Source organism: Eumetopias jubatus, unplaced genomic scaffold, assembly GCF_037043125.1.
Source record: "Eumetopias jubatus isolate StellerSeaLion01/CBP00866 unplaced genomic scaffold, mEumJub1_p1.0 scaffold_12, whole genome shotgun sequence".
Taxonomy (NCBI): Eukaryota; Metazoa; Chordata; class Mammalia; order Carnivora; family Otariidae; genus Eumetopias; species Eumetopias jubatus.
Window position 1 is genome coordinate 64,277,231 of NW_028274818.1, and position 19,880 is coordinate 64,297,110.

Consider the following 19,880-nt stretch of genomic DNA (forward strand, 5'->3'; position numbering starts at 1 on the left):
GAGGAGTGGGCATCTTTGGACTGTCGGGTAGAAGTATCTAGAAGGCACTGCCCAGTGACTGAGGAGGGGCTTGAGAAGTAAGTCAGAACTGGCATTCCCTTAAGAGACAGAGAGGTCCTCCATGGTGATTACTGCCCCCGCTCCAGGTAGCTCTTGTTTCCATGCTACAAGGATGCTTTCCAGAAGAAGCACCATCCTCTGTTCCCCAGAAGAAGAGAGGGGAAGGAGACAGGGTAAGGGACCGTCAGGTCAGTGAGTAGTACTTAAAGGCACATGGCGGGACGGCGAGTCCCACCTGTTTGTGTGCATTTCATCCTACTGCTGGACGCTTGGTCTGGCCCCCCGATGATGGCAATGGAGACCTTGATCTGCTTCTTGGGGGCGTGGGGGTGCTGTGTTTCCTTCTCCATGAACGTGGAATCCTACGGATGCACCGGCAGGGAAACATCCTCCCCATAGTCATGATTTGCTTCTCGGTAGGTATGGGTGGTGGCCGCTCTGTGAGACCTAGGGCTGGGGAGCATTGTTGAGGGGACCTTGGGGTTTGGTCATTTCCTGTTTTGGTTCCCGTTTACCTTCTGGATTGACAGCATGCTTTCTGGCCTTCCTCACCTGAGCACTGCGGATACCCTGCGAGTTCTTAACCCTCCTGTCCCCTAAGTGCTCAGGGACCATAAAGCCAACTTCATTAGACTTAGGAAGACTGGCACTTGGCTAAGTAGTCCATTTTACAGGAAACTGAAACCCAGGCTAGGATTTTGGGTTCACCTCCCAGATCACAGGAATTTATTGCCTCATTAACAGTCAAAAAAGCGTTTTAAATGATCCAAGAACAGGCTGACCATTGGAATCCCGGGTAGTCTGCTAGGCCTCCTGTCTTTAGCAGGTGTGTGACTTACTTTTGCTTCCAAGGGGGTCCCTCATGCGGAGAAACGAGGCAGGAAATGAGATGTAAAGAGAAAACTGAGTGCGTGGGTATTCTGGCTTATCAAGAAATGTGTGTGTGTGTGTGTGTGTGTGTGTGTGTGTGTGTGTGTGTGTGTGTTGGGGGTGCACATACACACAGACAAGGGTAACACTTCTCCCATGAGTCATTTATCTAGCAACCTTGAGTAAAATAAATGACGAACTGGAACATTCTCCAAAGGGCCATGGAGTAGTAGCCACACAGAGGGAACAAAGCTCATGCTCATGTTTCTTGACTCGTAAGAATGAGTTCTCATCCTTCATAGCCAGGCCTACTTTAGATACCGTTCTTGGCCTGGAGCAGATCAGAAATGCAAATTAAAGGTAGAGATAATCACAAAGACAAACCCAACAAAGTAACAGCTCACAGCTTGACAGCGAGAGATAGGACAAAAAGCCGACCTGAGCCCTCTTGAGTACAGCCTTATGGAGCCAGAGGGCTGAAGGACACAACCTTTTACACTTTACTGTCCCCTTGGACATGACATCATATGGCACAGTACAAAATTAATTAACGTTCATAGTAGACACTGAATCATCAAAAGCTTAAATTATGTCTTATAATTTTATTAGAAGACAAGATCACCTCTAATTCTTTAGAAAGAGTCCTTTGGATGTTTTAAGTAACTGTTTCTTAAGGAGTCTATGCTTCCATTAGCTGTACCAGGAAGCAGAAAATGGTGATCTGCAAGCCAAATCCAGTTTGTCTATGGCAACTTTTGTGCTATAGTAGCAGAGTTGAGAACTGCGGCAGAGACCATGTGGTCTGCAAAACCAAAGGCATTTATTGTCTGGTCCTTTACAGGAAAAGTTGGCCCATCCCTGATCTAGACGTTGGCTTTTTCCTGGATGTCAGTTTCTGCTTACGTGTACCTCTGACTCATTTGCATATGAATTACCAAGTGATCCATATAAACGAGTGTGTATACATACACATTTCTGTGTGCTAGTAAGCACAATTAAATGTTAAGCACCACATTTCCTTTACTTCTCAAACATAGTTCAATAAAAGAGTTTGGATCTAATTAGCCATTACTCTTCCTGCTTCATTCAACTGATGATATGTTGTGACCTCTGATCCAAAGGACAAAGACGTTCTGGAGAACTCCACTGGACACCTCACTGCACATTCACCATCCTTTCAGTAGCTCTGTGAGTATAGGCATATTGATCATACCCAAAGCTTCTATAAGATAGATGTCCTTGCAGTGTGAAGGATTCAGTGACTGTGTATCCCAGGCTACTTGGGGTCTTATGGGATATTGAAATGGTACTGGAAGTCAATTGTAGTGGCAAGAAATATTATGTGCTTCATCGGGTCGTATTTTGCTTTCAGATTATTCTTGTGGCCTTTGCCACTGACTTAATGGAGAAAGTTTCTCCAGCTCGGCAGCGATGTTGAATGATTATTCTGTGCTGATGTAGCTATGCCACGTTAGTGATGGTTTTTCTGACTTCGATATGCTCTTGGCTCAGGCTAGCTAACATACTTCACTTTATTCTATTACTTTATAAGTACCAAGGGCCAAAATTCATTATGGAAGGTAGGCTTCTGAGATTATAGACTCCAATGGGTAGTGTATGTATATGTACCATTAAAATAAGCTCTAAGACATGGTTTGGACTTGGGATGGGAAGGGAGTGCCATTTTTATTGAGATATAAATCAGATGCCATAAAATTGACCCTTTTAAGTGTACAGTTCAAGAGTTTTGAGTATATTTACAAAGTCGCACAACAATCTCATCTTTATAAAAATTTTTAAAAATTTATTTAAGTAGACTCCACGCCCAGCGTGGCACCCAACATGGGGCTTGAACTCACAACCCTGAGATCAAGACCTGAGCTGAGATCAAGAGTCAGACGCTCAACTGACTGAGCCACCCAGGTGCCCCTCATTTTTTTAATGTATGGAGTGTTTTGTTTGGTTTTGAGGAACTCTATATAATCCACACAAAAGCAGCATGGACACTTGTACTGAAATCTACACATTCATGCCCTCCTGTCCAGATTTACCAAATGGCCTGTGCACCACATGGACTCTTACCATTCTCGGCCCCCAAGTTCATTTTATACATCAAATTGCTCATCCCAGGTAGGCAGTGTCAGGGAACAGCAGGGCCCAGGGTTCCAGGCCTTTATCCTCACCTCAGACCCCAGGGGGTTGACCAAACTCCCTACCTCTGCAGTTCTTTTTCCCTCTGTGACAGTGAAGCAGGGAGAACATACCAGAAATGACATGCTGCTTTAGCCAACTGGTTCTCAGTAGAATCTCTATTGGATGTAAATGGGACCTGCCTTCATCCCCAGCTCCTTGTCCTCAATGGTCCTCATCTTGGTCCAAGGTGACTGTTTGTGCATTCACTCATTTGTTCATAAGTGTTTGTTGAGATCCTACACCACACACTAGACCCTGAGAATACAGAGGTAAGACAGACAGGCTCCCACTCTCATAAAGTTTATATTCCAAGGAAGATGTGACATTAAGTGACTAATTATCCAATTAATTATGCAGTCATGGTTGTGAAAAAGGCACCAGAAGAAATGTATGGGGCTCAGGATATAAGGGCGCAACACAGGTCAGCCTGAGGCTGCAGGTGGGGAGGTATCGTTGAGGGTACGGGAGGCTAGCCAAGGTCTGATGGGTCAGGGCGGCAGGGGAAGGAGGCCAGGGGAGGCGGGAGCTACATCACAGAGGGCCTTGCAGTCAGAGGAAGGCTTTGGACTCAGCCTTGGAAATTCCCGAAGTCCTAAAAGCCGCTGCAGGTGCCGTGGGTTGCATGGTCAGAAGGGTGGAACAGCGGTCTACTATCCTATGCGGGGGAAGGTGAAGGTGGCCACTGTGGCTGGTATGGGGGCAGCAGCGGGTTCGAGATGTTTAGGAGATTCATCTTATTCATTTGTGGTTGTCGTTCCTGGGCTGGAATCCATCCTTCTTCCCTAACCCCAGCCCCTCCATGACCTCATTTCTCTTCGGTTGACTATGTGTGGAGCATACACGAAAAGCCAATCAATGTCCCTGGACTCAAGTGGGAGGCAGCTGAGGGGAGCTTCGGAGCTGTGTCTGTAATGTTAGAGACCCCTGATATATAGAAAGGGAAGGTCTCTGAGACTGGTCCCGGGAGCTGTCCCTGGAGAAGCTGGGGGCTTCCAAGAAGGTGAAATCTCGGGGATCTACAGAAAATCACAGGGAGGCAAAGACTTGCTCCCAGATTTGCTTCAACCAGCAGACTACATTCTGCACATCGAAAGGTGCTTCCGTCTTCTTGAAAGCTTCCAAGGGGCACGAGCTGCCCTTCCCATCCAGCAGGATGGGATGTGTGTGTGTGTATATATATATATATATATATATATATATATATATATATATATATATATGCTGGCTAAAGTATTTAGAAAGGTCCACAAAAATCTGTTTTTTTTCTTACCATGGTGTATATATTCATGAGAAGCGATCTTCATTTTGCCTCTGCTTGGCCAGCGTAATTATTACCCTGTACACATTAGGGCCTGTGTCCAAATCAGCATGATGAAGGCCAATGGGACTAGGCATATCTAATGTTCACAAAGTTCCTGCCACATTCCTAAACTTTAGAGTTGCTCCTTTTAACAGGAGGTTATGAGTGGGAGACAAGTCATCTTTGTAACTGACACTAAACACAGACTCTTTTCCCCTAATTGATAAGGACCTCATTTGTGGCAGACGCAAGATCCAGTTTAGTATTCCCGCCTGTGCCTGACCTTTCTGCCAAGCCACAAAAGCTCAAGAGAAATAGGTGGATTTGGGCCTGGGACGGTGGCTTGTCATTCTTGGGACTACAGCCTTCCACCTGTACAGGGGAGGAATCGGCAGTGGTGTAGTTTTGATTTAGGAGGGGAAAGCCAGAAAACAAACAGAAAAACTTCTGTTCTGCGGTCCCAGAACACAGCTGCTGAAGGAATGGGTTAAAAATCCAGAATGCTTACTACACAGGCCACTCCTCTGTGCAGGATTACAGGGAAGGCCAGGGGTCTCCTGGGGGGATCTCCAGGCTTTCTTGGGGTGCAGGTGGTGTTCCAACCCCGCCCTGCTTTAACTAGAACTAATATCTGTTGCCTGCCTGCCTGCCTGCCTGCCTGCCTTCCTTCCTTCCTTCCTTCCTTCCTTCCTTCCTTCCTTCCTTCCTTCCTTCCCTCCCTCCTTCCCTCCCTGTCTCTCTCCCTCTCCTCCACTCCCTCCCTCCCTTTCTTTTTTTAAGATTTTATTTATTTATTTGAGAGAGAGAGAGAGAGAGCACACAAGCCGGGGGGAGCAGCAGAGAGAGAGGGAGAAGCAGGCTCCCCACTGAGCAAGGAGCATGATGCAGGGCTCGATCCCAGGACCGTGGGATCATGACCTGAGCTGAAGGCAGATGTTTAACCGACTGATCCACTCAGGCAACCCCGTCCCTTTTTTTCTTATGTTGGACTTCTGCATACGCACAAGTTTGTTTGCAAAAGAGAGTCTCCCCATCTCTAAAAGCAGCTCACAACCGTTGACCGTGTCTAGAATGTTGGTAATGAGCCCTCCGGTGCTGGACTAGGGTGACCTGGCTGGGCACCTGGATGATCTTGGAGTGTTTTGCCAGTTGAGCAATTCCAGAAGACATCCCTGATCCCACCGCACCAGCCTCCAGCATGTCTCCTGCATTGCCAGTGTGCCTCTTGGCACACCGGCCCTCCACCAGGGAACACTGCCTTCTCCTTAGATGCACAAATAATCCTACCAGTGTGTGGGGGACATTGTGGAATGCTCTGGCCACGTGTTTTGCTCTAAGGGGTATCATTCTAGGTGTCTCCTCCTACAACTCCAATTTTTGCCTCAAATTCTACTTTTCAGACCTGTCTATGTCGACACATGTAAAAAGCAGATGATGCTGCTCCTTCCATGCTATCCCTCAGCCTGGGTTGACCCCCCTCAGCTTCTTCCATCCCCACCCCCACTCCCATGCCTCCACACACAACTATCTGCTTCTTCTCAGTGTCTTTTTCTAGTTCCTTCTCTTCTCTCTGAAATAAATCTCGGAGAGCTCAGCCATCATGCCTTTTCTCTATCTGCACTTCCTCTGTGGCCTCTCCCCGCCCCATGGCTGTAAATGGCGTTTGCAGCCTGTTGGCCTCTGCGATGATCGGTCCAGCCTGGGCCTCATGCCTGGATGCTAGACTTGACGTTCTCCCTAACCTCACTCTCGACCATCTTCCCTCCTCACTGCCCCCCTTGCCGGTCCCCAGGCATGCTGATCCTGCCCCGACCTCGGGGCCTTCACATGTGCACCTGTCCCACTTTATCTTTTCTGATCTATCCATTGTGATAAACATCGTTGAGAGCATTTTCCTGTCTATGGGCAAGATCTGGACAGAGAGCTGGACATTGAGCTGGGCTTGGCACTTTGATCTTGGCCTTTCTCTGGAGCCAAAGGCTTACCTGGATGGGCCCCCTTTGGTCCTGTTATTCTGTTAATCCCCTGCTTTCATATTAAGTTTTTAATTTTAATTCCAGCATAGTTATCATACAGTGTTACATTAGTTTCAGGTGTACAATATAGTGATTCAACACTTCCGTACATCATCCAGTGCTCATCATGACAGGTGCACTCCTTAATCCCCATCACCTATTTCACCCAGCACCCCCCCCCCCACCGCCCCTGTGGTAACCATCTGTTCTCTAGAGTTAAGAGTGTTTCTTGGTTTCTCTCTCTCTCTCTTTTTCGTTTGTTCATTTGTTTTTTTTTTCCTTAAATCCCACGTATTAGTGAAATCATTTGGTATTTATCTTTGATGGATTTATTTCACTTAGCATTATACTCTCTAGCTCCATCCATGTTGTTGCAAATGGCAAGATTTCATTGTTGTTGATGGCTGAGTAATATTCCATCGTGTATATATACACCACATCTTTATCCATTCATCTATCGATGGACACTTGTGCTGCTTCCATAATTTGGCTATTGTAGATAATGCTGCCATAAACATAGGGGTGCCTATATCCCTTTGAATTAGTGTTTTTGTAGTTTTGGGGCTGTTGAGCCTTTTAATACCTAGGCCTCGAGCTCCCTAGCTGCAAACTGGTAAGTGCAGTAAATAGGACATGGCTTATGCCCTCATTGTTCTTCTTCATGTGTTAAACATACAAAGGACTCATTATAATAATAACAAAGTGTCTTTATGTCTGTGATTCCATTTAATCTTTCCATCAGTACCAAGGATGAGTATTATTCCTGTGTTACTGATGACAAAGTTACTAAGACTCATGAAGATTAGGAGGCTTGGTCAAGACTGTGAAGCTAAGAGATGGCAGAGCTTGGCCCACACTCAGATATTCTCAGCTCAAGTCCAGAGTTCCACTAATGAACTCTTTAACTCCTTCATCGGCTCCCCAGATTAAAAGGAAGTACTGTGGTCTGTGTTAAATCTTCGATAACAATGGGTTTTGTAATATTCCATAAGGGTTAGGGCCGTGTTTGTTTTCCAACACTTAACAAAGGACCTTGCCCAATTCGGTACTAATACATGTTTGATAAATGAATGAAATTAGTGAATGAAGAGGTGAAAGAGTGACTCTTTTGAATGAATAGATAAATTAGGCAGAAATCTACATGTTAGGTTTAGAATGTGGCCATGTATGTGTGGGAGATACACCTGAATCATTCGTTTCTTTTAGCTCCCCATCAGCATGGAAGGGCTGAATCCAGTTCACACCGTGTTTCTTAAAAAGTGCTCAAATTTTATTGGAATCCTCAATCAAAATCAAAATTAAAATCTATTCTTAAATGAGTCCTCTGCTCTTGTTCTCCCATTGCTATTTCCCCTTTAAAGTTACCCAGGGCATGCACGGGGCTCAGTTTTCAGTCTTATCCCCTGGTGGAGCACATGAATCGCTGAGTGCACTGACCTGCAACTTCACAGCAGATCCTGAGGCTGCAGAGGCAGCTGGGGGGAGGGGACGGAGCTTTCTTCCCCCGCCTGGAAATCTCACTGCCAGTCCGTCTGTCTGTGCTGCTTCCCCTGCACCCTGCCCACCACAGTCCTGTTTCTCGCTTCCTCTGGGAGAGATGGACTTGTGGATGTGTGTCGGGGGTATGTGTGTGGTGGATGTGCATGTTGTGTGTAGTATGGTGTGTGAGTATATGTGTGAATGTGTATGTGTGGGTGGTGTGGCTGTATGGTGTGTGGTGTGTGTGTGTGAGTGTGTATGTGTGTGATGTGTATGTGGTGGGGTTTATGAATGTGTATGTGTGTGGTATGTGTGCATGGAGGTGTGGTGTGTGAGTGTGTGTGGGTGGTGTGTGTGCGTGTGGTATGTGTGAGTTGTGTGGTTTGAGAGTGTGTGTATGATGTGTGTGAGTGTGTATATGTGTGGTGTGTGTGTAGTATGTGTGCATGGTGGTGTGTGTGAATGTGTATGTGTGGTGTGCTGTGTGTGCATGTGTGTGTACGTGTGGTATGTGTGAATGTGTATGTGTGTATGGTGTGTGTGTGTGGTGTGTGTGTATGTGTGTGAGTGTGAATGTTGTGAGTGTATGTGATATGTGTGGTATGTGTGTATGGTGTGGTGTATGTGTGGTGTGGTGTGTGATGTGTGTGGTGTGTGTGTGTATGTGTGGTGTGTGTGCGGTGTGTGAGTGTGTGTGTGAGTGTGTGTGCGGTGTGGGGAGAGTGGGGAGTGCGGCCCTCTCGCTCCCCTGAATGCTTCCACGCGGTTTTTGCTCTCCACTCTCACTGCTGAGGCTGTCTGTGTTCTCGTTAAGATGAACACACTAGACGTTTGGGCACTGGAGTCGATGTTGTAAGTTTCCTATACAATTCATCTGTGCAGGTGGATAACGTACATGAATTGATGAATTCAAATCTGTCTTTCATGGGGCTTATTAGTCAAAAGCCTTCTTTAAAAATAGGAAGATCAAGGAGCGCTTTAGCGGGAGAGCTGTCGAAGTCGAGGCTCCCGTGGAGACCCCGGGGGCATCTGAAACCAGCGCCTGCCCCTCTCTGACTATCAGCTTGTGGCACCGGCATCTTGGAAGGGACGGAGAGGTGGGGGAAGCCCCTGATGAGGCCTTCTTGCCCCTCCTGTCCATCGGCTCTGCCACCTGCCATGCTCAAGGCTGTTTCTGGGACGCTCTGCTCGACTCCGTGAATTTTTGGTTCCAACGTTTTCAGTAACGATCCTTAGGGAAGGAAGAAGGGTAGGACGTATTGCTGATGATCCCGTGATGAATCCATCCCGCCCCAAATAAGCAAGTGATGTCTACTGATGCATGGTTCTGGGCCCCAAGCCGATATCCCACAACTGGGTTTTGGAGAGGTCCATCTGTCCAATGTTACGGGCGCTTCCTCTGCCCAGGGTGTGCTCGGCCATCTCTGTGTACTGAGTGGAAACAACAATGTGCCACTCAGGCCCCGGCCCCGAAGGATCTACACTGCAACTGGGGGCACTTAGGGCCAAAGCCTTGATGACTTCCCCCACCGAAACCTAGCTAGCCCAGAGCCTGGCTCATGGTCTGTGCTGCATATGTGTGGGTTCCACAGGGACAACGAAATCTCTGGTCTTCTCTGTAATTGCATCAAATTACATCTTCGAGGTGGGTTTCTCTTGTCGTGGCATTGGTTTTCCCTGTCCCAGAGGGAAACTGCCAACTTACCATGATATGAAATCTGGGCAGAGGCCTGAAGCCATTTCAGAGTAAGAGCAACCGCAGAGGTGCCCGCTGCAACCCAGGCTGGGCGGCCGGCCGTAAATGACAGCTGCCGAAGCGGCGAAGCAGATGAATGGTTTCGTGCGGATGGGATGTGGGTCCCACATCAGACCTTCCCACCACGCCCCTGTAAATAACTGGCGGCACTGTCAGCAGCCCAAGGGGGTGCAGCAGTCACATGTGCATCCAGACAGAAGGGACGCTGGGGGCTGGGGACCTGCATTTCACCAGCACGGGCCGGGGTCTGTGCCAACCTGTGGCTGGCCAGCCTGTGTGCATCTGCAGCCCTGCACCACTGTCAGCCACGACCCAACAGCCACAATATGAAGAGACTGTGCTTTTGAGAATTCGGGTCTCCACACTGCTGTGAGTGTGGTACAGGAGCCACATTTGCTTCTGGATTTAGAGCACCCGCTTCTTTGTCCAAGTCCTTTCCTAGGCCAGTGGGTGACCAGGAGTCGGAGAGGAAGTTCGCCTTGCTTTCAGCCTCGGCACAACTGACCAGGGACTGGGTCATTCTTTGGTATGCAAGGCTTTTCCTGTGTATCGTAAGATTTTTAGCAGCATCCTTGGCCTCTACCCACTCTATGTCAGTAGCCCCCTCCCGGTTGGGACAACTATGAATGTCTTTGGTCTTTGCAAATGTCCTCTGGGGGGTCAAAATCACCAGGGGTTGAGAGCCAGTGGAGTCGGGGAGAGAATTTGGTGAAGAGACATTTGCCTTATACCCATAGTCTCTGGGTTCTGTCCCACGAGCCATTTACCATTGTCTTGAATTATTGTCTAAAAACAGCAGCAGTCCCCGGCACGGAGGTTTCCAGAGGAGTGGCAGTTCGAAGGGTGGAGTGGAGAGCCCCCGCCCGAGGGCCACAGTGAGGGTGGGGTGCTTGAAAGGGAGGGACGGATGTCCCTTTCCACCTGCCTTCCCTCGCTTCGTCTCCCTTCCCATCCGTTCATGACAGCATGCCCCAGAATCACCTGGGAGGCTTGCTAAAATGCAGATTCCAAGCCCTACTCCCCCGAGATTCTGATACAGGATCCAGAGGATCTGAGAGAGGTCCCGGGATCTGGGAGTTACAGCTTAGAGACGGGGCGAGGCCAGGTCTTGCAGGCCCAGGGCATAGACTGTGACTTGGCTCTCAGGGAAGTCAGGTGGGCCAGGGAGGATTGTAGTCAAGGAAGGTCAGCATCAGATTTAAGACTTTACGGATCACCCTGGCCACCCAGTAGACTCTGGGGGGTAGAGTTCTACTTATCATCACTGTTGAAATCATGGCATGGTTTCTGCTCCTTTGGAATTTACCGTGATTGTGGAGATAGAACATGTCCAGGTGTAACTAACAAGGAAGTGTCTGCTAAATGATACGAATAATTCAGATCAGAGAAGTGCGTTGGAGGTCAGCAGGAGGAAGACATCCCTTCTGAGAGTCAGATTTCATGCCCAAGTTGGGCCTTATGCTGGAGGGACGGGTTTTTTGTTTTTTGTTTTTGTTTTTGTTTTTTGTTTTTTTAGCTTTATGGGTATATAATTGGCTTTCAGTAAACCATACACATCTAAAGTGTACAATTTGATACATTTAGCCATATGTATACACCCACAAGACCACTGCCACCATAGTGGACATCTCCATCACCCCCACAAGTTTTCTTGTGGTTTAAGAGGCAGGCTGGGAATTATCATCAGGGCAGGGACTCAAGCAAAGGCACAGAGGCAGGGAAATGCAGGGTCTTCTCTGGACAGAAAGATGCCCACCCTGACTATGCAGGAGGGTCACATGGAGACCCCTGAGACAGGTGTCTGACAGGACGGCTTGAAGCAGATTACACAGGGTCGGAAACACTGGGTCACAAGGGTTAGGTCACAAGGGGACGAGCAGAAGTATTTGAGTGTGTTGTAGGGTATGGCAGAAAAAGAGTTTGTTAAAATTTTGTCTTTTAAGCACAACACCAAGTGCAAATTGTAGGTACTTTATCTTTTTGTACTGAGTCCAAAAAAACATAGCCAAGTACATTTCTGCAGCATCTCATGCATACAAAGCCCATTAAAGGAAAAAGAAGCATCAGGCAATTTCATAATTAGATAATTAACAGACTCCTTAACAGCGTTAAACTAATCCAACTACTTAGAGATTGAAAAAAAAAATCTAGTGCCACCTGATGGTACATTATAGCCCACACATAAGAAATACCTCTAACCTAGATAGACTTTAATAGTTCAAAGGTAGAATTCTAGTGTGCCACATTAGAATCTTAATTGGGGCTTCATATCTGTGACGTCTCCTGCGCTTTATTTTTCTGTCGGGTTGAACGAGAACCTTTCAGTTCAGGCAACATCTTGATAGGTATTCAGCGAGCATCTACTCCCTTGTCCGAAGGTCTTGATCTGTTTGTGAACAGATCCTCTTTCCCAGGGCCTGGGGGTAGCCTGGAGGGCAAGATTTTCAGGTTTGAGGGTAGTTAAACTAAGGTAAAGCCATCTTTCTCTTTCTTCACCTTCTGGGCAGAGGTGGAGACAACTGGCCAGTCGTGGCTCTTGTATTCTCGGTTCCGTGGAAATGGAGACTTAGATTGTTGTACCTTGGAGCACAGAGAAGTAGGCTGGGGGCCCCGTGGTCTGTGCTCCACGGACCCATTCTTACTTTGGTTTCTTTTAAGAGCATCTTGACTTACCCGAATATGAAAGATGTTAACTGAAGACCTTATGTCCTCTTCTTTATCATGTCCTCATCTCTTAATTCCAGAGGGGCTTGCTAAATCCTCCTGGTTGAAAGGAAGGCCTGAGATCATGGCCACTGCATTGCCATCATCATCATCATCCAAAGGACTAAATTCATAAACACTACGTGTGGTATTCGACACTGAAGAGTGTTACGCTCACACTAATCACTACCTTCAGGGCGCCTGGGAGGCTCAGTGGGTGAAGCATCTGCCTTGGGCACCAGTCATGATCTCGGGGTCCTGGGATCGAGCCCCATGTTGGGCTCCCTGCTCAGCGGGGAGCCTGCTTCTCCCTCTCCCACTCCCCCGCTTGTGTTCCCTCTCTCTCTCTGACAAATAAATAAATACAAATCTAAAAAAAAATAATAACTACCTTCACTTAGCATTTCCCAAGGACCAGGACTGTGTGCCCCACATTACACATATGACCTAAACTAATCCTTGCTCAATAAAACAGGGACAATTCTCAATTCCCATTTTTACACTGGGGAGACTGAAGATTGGGGAGGTTTTCTAATAGTTCCGAAGCGGTAAAGCCTGAAACTTGCACACTTGTAACGGAATGTTTCCATGAGAATCGACAGACCCCAGCCGTGCCACTGAGTTTGAAAAGACGAGACACGGGATTAAAAAATGTCCGTGATCCTAATGAGGGACACTGCACCTATTCTTTCAAGAAATCCATGAACTGTTCTTCATCGTATTAAGTTCTAATTAAAAAGCTCTTTTCTTTTGAAGCAGAAGGGTCTTATCAGCGGCAGCACTTTCACGCCCAGTGCTGCAAGCAGCTGTGTTAATTGCACCCCGCTGCTGGGCAGCCTCCGGTGGGCACCACCGCTGCTCCCGCCGAAGCTGCCCCCACATCTCCCTGCCCTGATGCAGAGCCAGATTGCTTCGGTGGGGCCCATGCACTACATCCCAGGTTAATTTGGTTTCTTATGTAGAACAAATGTGGTCTGACACGTAACATTTCTTCCTGCGGCCGTCTTTTTTTTTTTTTTTTTTCTTGGTCTCTCTGAGCTCATTACCTAGCATGCCTTTACGTTCATTCTTGCTCACAGGCAGAGGACTCGTGTCTGCGTGTGATGATCATTACTGAGCGGAGTGCCCGTGGCTTACAAAGCAGCAAGGAAGGAAGATGACAAGCCTTGTGTTCAGATGGGCCTCGTGGGCCAGAGGGAGGTTTCATGTTAATGAAGCCAGGGTGCTGGCCATAGGAGATTTCGGGGCTACTTGCTGTCCCTGCTGTGGTGGTTGTTTTGGCTTTCAGGCCTCACCTGGAAGGAGCTTGAATGATATCGGTCCCTGTGTGCTCTTTCACACCCCTCTGCCTTCCTCCCTCTCGCAAGCACCTAACTTTGCAGAACGAGCCTTGCGTCCTTGTGCCAAACACAGGGGACCACTTGGACCCTCTTCAGCTTGCACGGTGTTAGTGAGAACAGCAACCCCTGCAGAGGGGGTCACTCTCCACCACCTAGGGCAGTGAGATGTCATCACTTGTCATGGTCTGATGTTCCCTGGCTTCCCTCCAGGGTAGTTCCGATACCCGGTTTGGAGGACTGGGGACTCTGAACAACAGGAGTAGAGAACTGATGTTTAGCTGCTGATCACTTGCTCTGGGCAGATTCAACAAGACGACTGGATGAGTAGAGTCTCACTTGGGAAGGACTGTTGGTCGTCAGGACCGGATGCATCCCCTTGATGTATGGAAAGTGAGGTGTGCAGATCAGGGGGGCTGGTGAGCACAGGGGACCATATCACCCTAAGAAGTTACGTCCAGTAGTTGGCATTTTGGGTGCATCCTTAGATTTCAGATATTTAAATTCTCCCTTCTGCCCATGGCTAATTAAGATGTGGTCAGAATATCTTGCTCTTCCTCCTTCTGAAATTACCGGGGCAGAAAAGAAAAATAACCACTTCTTTGAGGGGCATTTGAGTCCAAATATTTGAATATTGAGCTAGGAATGAGAGTGTTTGTGTTCTTGGTTCAGATGCACCTGAGGTCTGCTATCTGTTGGTTTGCAAACTTTCCGTTTTGCTGTTTCCATTCAAAAAAGAGAATCATTAACATGGGCACCTGCCTTTGGGGATAGAACCACTGTGAAGAACGCAGATTCTTGAGAAAGAAAAAACACTGGTGAGGAACGTGTTGGGAGGTGGGGAGGGGCGGGAATGCTGACCCTAGCTGGAAAGATTCTAAGGAGTGCGAAGGTGAATTCCAGTGGTCTTCTGGGAAGCTGCCTGCGTTCTCAGAGTCCTACCCGCCATCCCAGGCCTCATGGGACAACATTTATGGAGGAAGAAAGTTTTAGGAACAAAGTGGAAAGAAGCTGCCTTTGAAGAGAACAGCTTAAATCTTGATGAGCTTGTCATTAGAGGCCTCTAGAATAATAAATCAGAAGCAAACACCAACAGGAATGTGTATGACACATGCGGGACGCTGACTCCAGCTGTTGCCTTCCTTGCAGACCCAGAGGCTTTGGAGGAATGCGGTCAAAGTACACTTTTGGCTAAAATTACTTGGAAAAAACCAATACCCCTGTCCTCGAAAGTGGCATTAGATGGCTGAGCAGAGGATGAAATGGGACAGAAAGCAATGAGGACCATTAGCACACGGTCTGCCTGGGGAGTAATTCCTGTGTCCTTGCTCCCCCTCCATGATCTGCGCTCTCGTGAGCAGCCCCGCCTCACGCTCTGAAAGCTGGCCCTCCACTTTTGGACAATAGCATGCCACCTGCTCGCTGGGGGTCCAGCCCTGCTGTACCAGGGGTGTCCTGCCAATCTGGAATACTCCTTTATGTAGGTTTCCCTTGTTTTCCTGCCGGTCAGCTGGCCTGATGGTAAAAAAAAAAAAAAAAAAAAGCCTTTGCGTATAAACATTACTTTTCTGGCAACTTAGGAAAAAGCGTAGGAGACTGGGTATTGAGGCAAGAGAATGGAGAACATATTCTAATGGTTTAAGGAAGAGTCAGGTCAAAGGAGGACATCCGGGTTATGGTTGACCCACATTAGTCTTTCTAGCCAGGTAGAATAGGTTGGAAAACTCTAATGACATTAGATTTGGAAGAATTTGTTTCATGATAATTGTAAAATAGGCAACTGGCTCACTTAGACAAAATAAACGACCGGTGGGCCCAGACCAACTTTGTTACTTGGCTGTTTTTGTCTTGCTTGAGTTATTTTCATTCACTTATTTATTTCACAAATATTCGTCCAGCCCTTATTATGCAGTAGGCACTGTGCTAGACACAGGGGGAATTAAAGATGGAAAGAAAGACTATTTTCTCTCAAGGAGCTGACGGTCTAGTAGAGAGAGAGTCCTACAAATAGAAACCACAGAAGTAAGATCGCTTCTCGGGTACAAGTATAGGAAAGCAAGTGAGTGAAAATTAGGACTTTGAAGATAGAGACTCAGCTTGTGCCGGATTCCCGCTGTTCCCATGTGATGGTTTCCTGAGGTCACAGGATGAACCAGGATCTGCATTTTAGTAAAGTTGGTTTGGGGGTGAAGCAGATTCAAGGTCAAGGCTAGAATCGGGGAGATTCTCACAGTGATGTGAAAAGTGCTGACAGCCTTATCGTGGCAGTGGGCATGTGGTGGAGGGGCAGGCAAGAGCTTTTAGAAGGTACCATCTACCTTTGGCCACTAGACTGGCAGGCAAAGGAGGAGACGAGGGAGGTTCTAGATTTCTAGCCTGGGCGCCAGAATGGATAAGGGTACTATTTCTACTTTGATAGTGACTGTTGGAATACAAATAGGTTTAGGGGAAAATAAAATTAATTTTGAATTGTCACTTTGAAGAGTATTTATCTGGGTGATATTTTCCAAGGAGGGGCATGAGACATAAGGCTCAGAGTTTGGGAGAAAGGCCAGGAAGAGAGGGACAGGAAGAGAGAATTCTCAGTCACCGGGGTATAGATGGCTCTGGAAGCCATGGTCATGGATCCCATTGCCTGGGGAAGAGAGATTTTGTTGTAATTTCTTAGATCAGTCTGCCAGAATACCGGGGGTCAACCTAAAGAGAGTCACTAGTCTAAGAGATGCTTAGGGGACGTGGCAGGATGTCCCTTTTCCCAAAATGCCCCTAGAAAAGTAGAAGTGCTTTATATAAAGGTGTTGGAAAACCATCTTATGGAATTTTCTATGTTCCTTTCCAGCAGTCACTGATGGGGGGCAGATGGGGTGTCTGAACATGACCTTCACTTTTCCCTAATCCTCCTTCTAAGGAACGTTACCAGGTTCCTCAGTGTTTTCTTGAATTCCTCATCATGGCAGATGTGGAGGACAAATAATTTTGTTATTTCTGAGAGATGACAATGTTTTGGGCACAGAACCCTTAACCTTAAAATTTAGGTTGAAAATATGGCCCCAAAACCAGTAGCCCATTTTCGTACGTGAGTGAAAATCAGGACATTGAAGATAGAGACTCAGCTTGTGCCAGATTCCCGCTGTTCCCATGTGATGGTTTCCTGAGGTCACAGGATGGACCAGGACTGGACCCTAGGAATGTCTTTGAAGCCCGTGAGTGAGGCAGGAAGCCAGACTGGGGGCTTAATTCCTTCCTTCCCTGGGTTCAGTTTCTTTTGGTGCTAACTGACCTGGAGGACACTCCTCCCCTCTCCCCTGGGCCATGCAGGCCTTTGTGTGTCTGTGACAGAAAAGGTTGGCGCGTGTGAGCCTTCCCTATCGAGGACTCCCCTCCCCTGAAGCAGCATCCTCTTTATTCCAACGCTTACAGAAAGCGGTGTCTGTTGACCGACCCTCTTTGGAGTTTTGAGTTCCACTAAAATATGTATAATGTATGGACAAACATGTGCAAAGGGTTTTCGTTTCCACAAGCTCCATCTCTTGACCTACCAAGGCCTTCTGAGGATAAGAACGCCCAGAGGGTTTTGGAGCCAGGGTTGTCTAATTTAGGGAACACCTCTGATATCAGCCAGCAGTTGCATACTCCTTCAAGAATCAATCTCAGCTTTCCTCTGAATGAGACCCCAGTGGCTCTTTGCTACTTCCTGGCATCTGTGGCCGCGTCCATCGCTCTGCTAGTGGGGCCCCGCTGCAGGGCTCATGGATGATTTTGTTGACGCCTTGGGAACCGGGAGGGGAGCGCAGAGGTCCGCGTGTCCTCCCAGTGGGTGTTGATTGGTTCTGGACTGGAGGTGGCATCCAGGAACCAAGAAGGTTCCCTGGACTGTGGACTCACGGGAGACAGGAATTGTTTTCATGCAGCCTTAGGCCCTCAGCCCGGTGCGGGGCCTGGCCAACATACATTATTTATTAAATGTTAGAAGTTGAGCAGCAAACGGCAATAGGCTGGGTAAAGAAGGCGCTACTTCAAGGGAGGGCAGTAAAAACAAAGAAAAGGAGTCCTTAGAAGCGGGCTCATGCCTCTTCTGTCCATGGATGTGGCCCTTTTCCCCAGCTGCAGATGTCAAGTTAAATCCAGATTCTTCAAGGATCTAAAATGAACTGTGATGTGTGGATGGGACTAGTCTCGTATCTGCCTCCTTGCTGTGACACTTCTTCCTGATGCTTGACTTAATACAAATACTCTAAATCAGCAATTAATTCGAGGTGTCGTGAAACCAAATAGTTTGGTGCCTTGAAAGCGTAAGCCATGGGTTGTGGATTGCTCTTGAAGGCCAGTCTCTGATTTCTTACACTATCTCCAATTATGTAGTAGAACCTGGGAATAAGTAATTGGCCTTTGAAACAACTAAAGGCTAAAATATGGTATGGTCATTAAAAATCACATTTTCAAATGACATTTATCAAAAAGGGAAAATTCTCATTATGTAATGTTAGAAAGAGCAAGAGACATGGGGACGCCTGGGTGGCTCAGTTGGGTGAGCATCTGCCTTCAGCTCAGGTCATGATCTCGGAGTGCTGGGATAGAACCCTAATATTGGGCTCCCTTCTCAGTGGGGAGTCTGCTTCTCCTTCTTCCTCTGCATGCTTGTGCACGCTCTCTCTCTCTCTCTCAAATAAGTAAATAAAATCTTAAAAAGAAAAAGCAAGCAACTCTAACTTGGCATATGGAGGCTCAAATAAATTTCTTTTGAGTGAATGAACACTTCCTAGATGGACGAGGTGAAAACTTTATATGTCCGTGCAAAAAAATACGAGTCCAGGGAGGAATATGACTCTTCGGCTCTGAAAACCATGAACTAGTGGTCGAGAAAGCTGGGCGTCATCCAAGCTTTTAACCCTTTTGGAGCTCAGTTTCCTTATCTGAAAACAGAAGCGAAGGTCTGCTCGAATGTGGTCCCTGAGGGGCCCTGTTTGCCCATTTGGGTGCCGCATGCTCTGAGTTGTGATGTGACTCTGTGCAAATCAGCAGTCAGAGAGAAGGTTGCCACGAGGCAAGTCTCATATGGTTCGAATCACTTTGTCAACCAGACTTGGTCAACCTTGACCTCCTATTATTTCCTGTCATTTATACCACGGTCTTGAGTTTCTGCCTTGTGAGCCACTCCTTGCTGCTGCTGTATAAAGAGACCTCGTGATTTATTAATCAGTTAATCAGTGCATGCTGAGGAGCCCTTCAGGGTAGTTGAACAGGGAAAACAAAATGCTGCAGCCCACACTCAAGATGGGCCCTCATTACAAACAGCCCTCCCACTGCCAATCTTCCTGCCCACCCCGGCTGCCCCACACAGCTCGTCAGACTCCATTCAGTCCTGAGGAGCTTCCATCCCATAAAAGCTGACAGTAGGTCTCAGAAGGGCAGGTTTTCTTCTAATGTCCTAGAGGAAAGCAAGCCTAGAGATGAGCTTCATCCATTATTTGCAAAAAAATATTGGATCTCAGAAGTTTGATCAGCCCCCCCCCCCCCGAGGTGGCGTATGGCTCTATCCATATAATATACAGAACTACTCTCTTGTCCCAATTTCTCCACAATCAGAGTCACGGAGCTGGAAGGACCTTACCACAGGAGAGGCCATGGCCTCATGTGACAGATGAGGGTCTCAGCGAGGCTAAGTAGCTTATCCAAGGTCACACATCTAATTAGTAGCAAAGCTGGAACTAGAATCGAATATTCTGGTAACCAGTTAATACTCCTAGCACTTGTTTCTCTGTGAAGTCCCGTTGTCCTGTAAAAATCACATAAAGTAAAGGAAAGAAATCGTCCTCCTTCAGTTCAGTTTCTGATTGCTTTGAGATAAGGGTTTCTGAGCTAAAGAATTTTGAATATTCGTTGTAGATGAAGTTTGTGGGGAACAGTATCTTGGACTGCTTGCCAAGGAGACATTTTTCTTTGAATCGGTCAGGATATCAGGCACATGTATCCAGCTTGCCATGAGCAAATGTTAATCAGTGAATCTTCAGACCTTGCTAGGCTGCTGGAGCAGGCTGGGTCTCTGGTCCAGAATCCTTTCCATTTGGTTTTCTTCTGGTGGCACTTAGCACACAGTACTGATGAGGCCAAGACTTTCTTAGAACGGAATCTCCACCAATTACCAATGTTCCAAGGGCCACAGGGAA

At 47.3% G+C, this 19,880-nt stretch overlaps 1 protein-coding gene across 1 annotated transcript in view; it reads left to right on the forward strand.

Moving 5' to 3' along the window:
• The window catches only part of KIF26B (kinesin family member 26B), a 432,841-nt gene that overhangs the window by 142,747 nt on the left and 270,214 nt on the right, over window positions 1–19,880 (forward strand). The window lies entirely within an intron of this gene.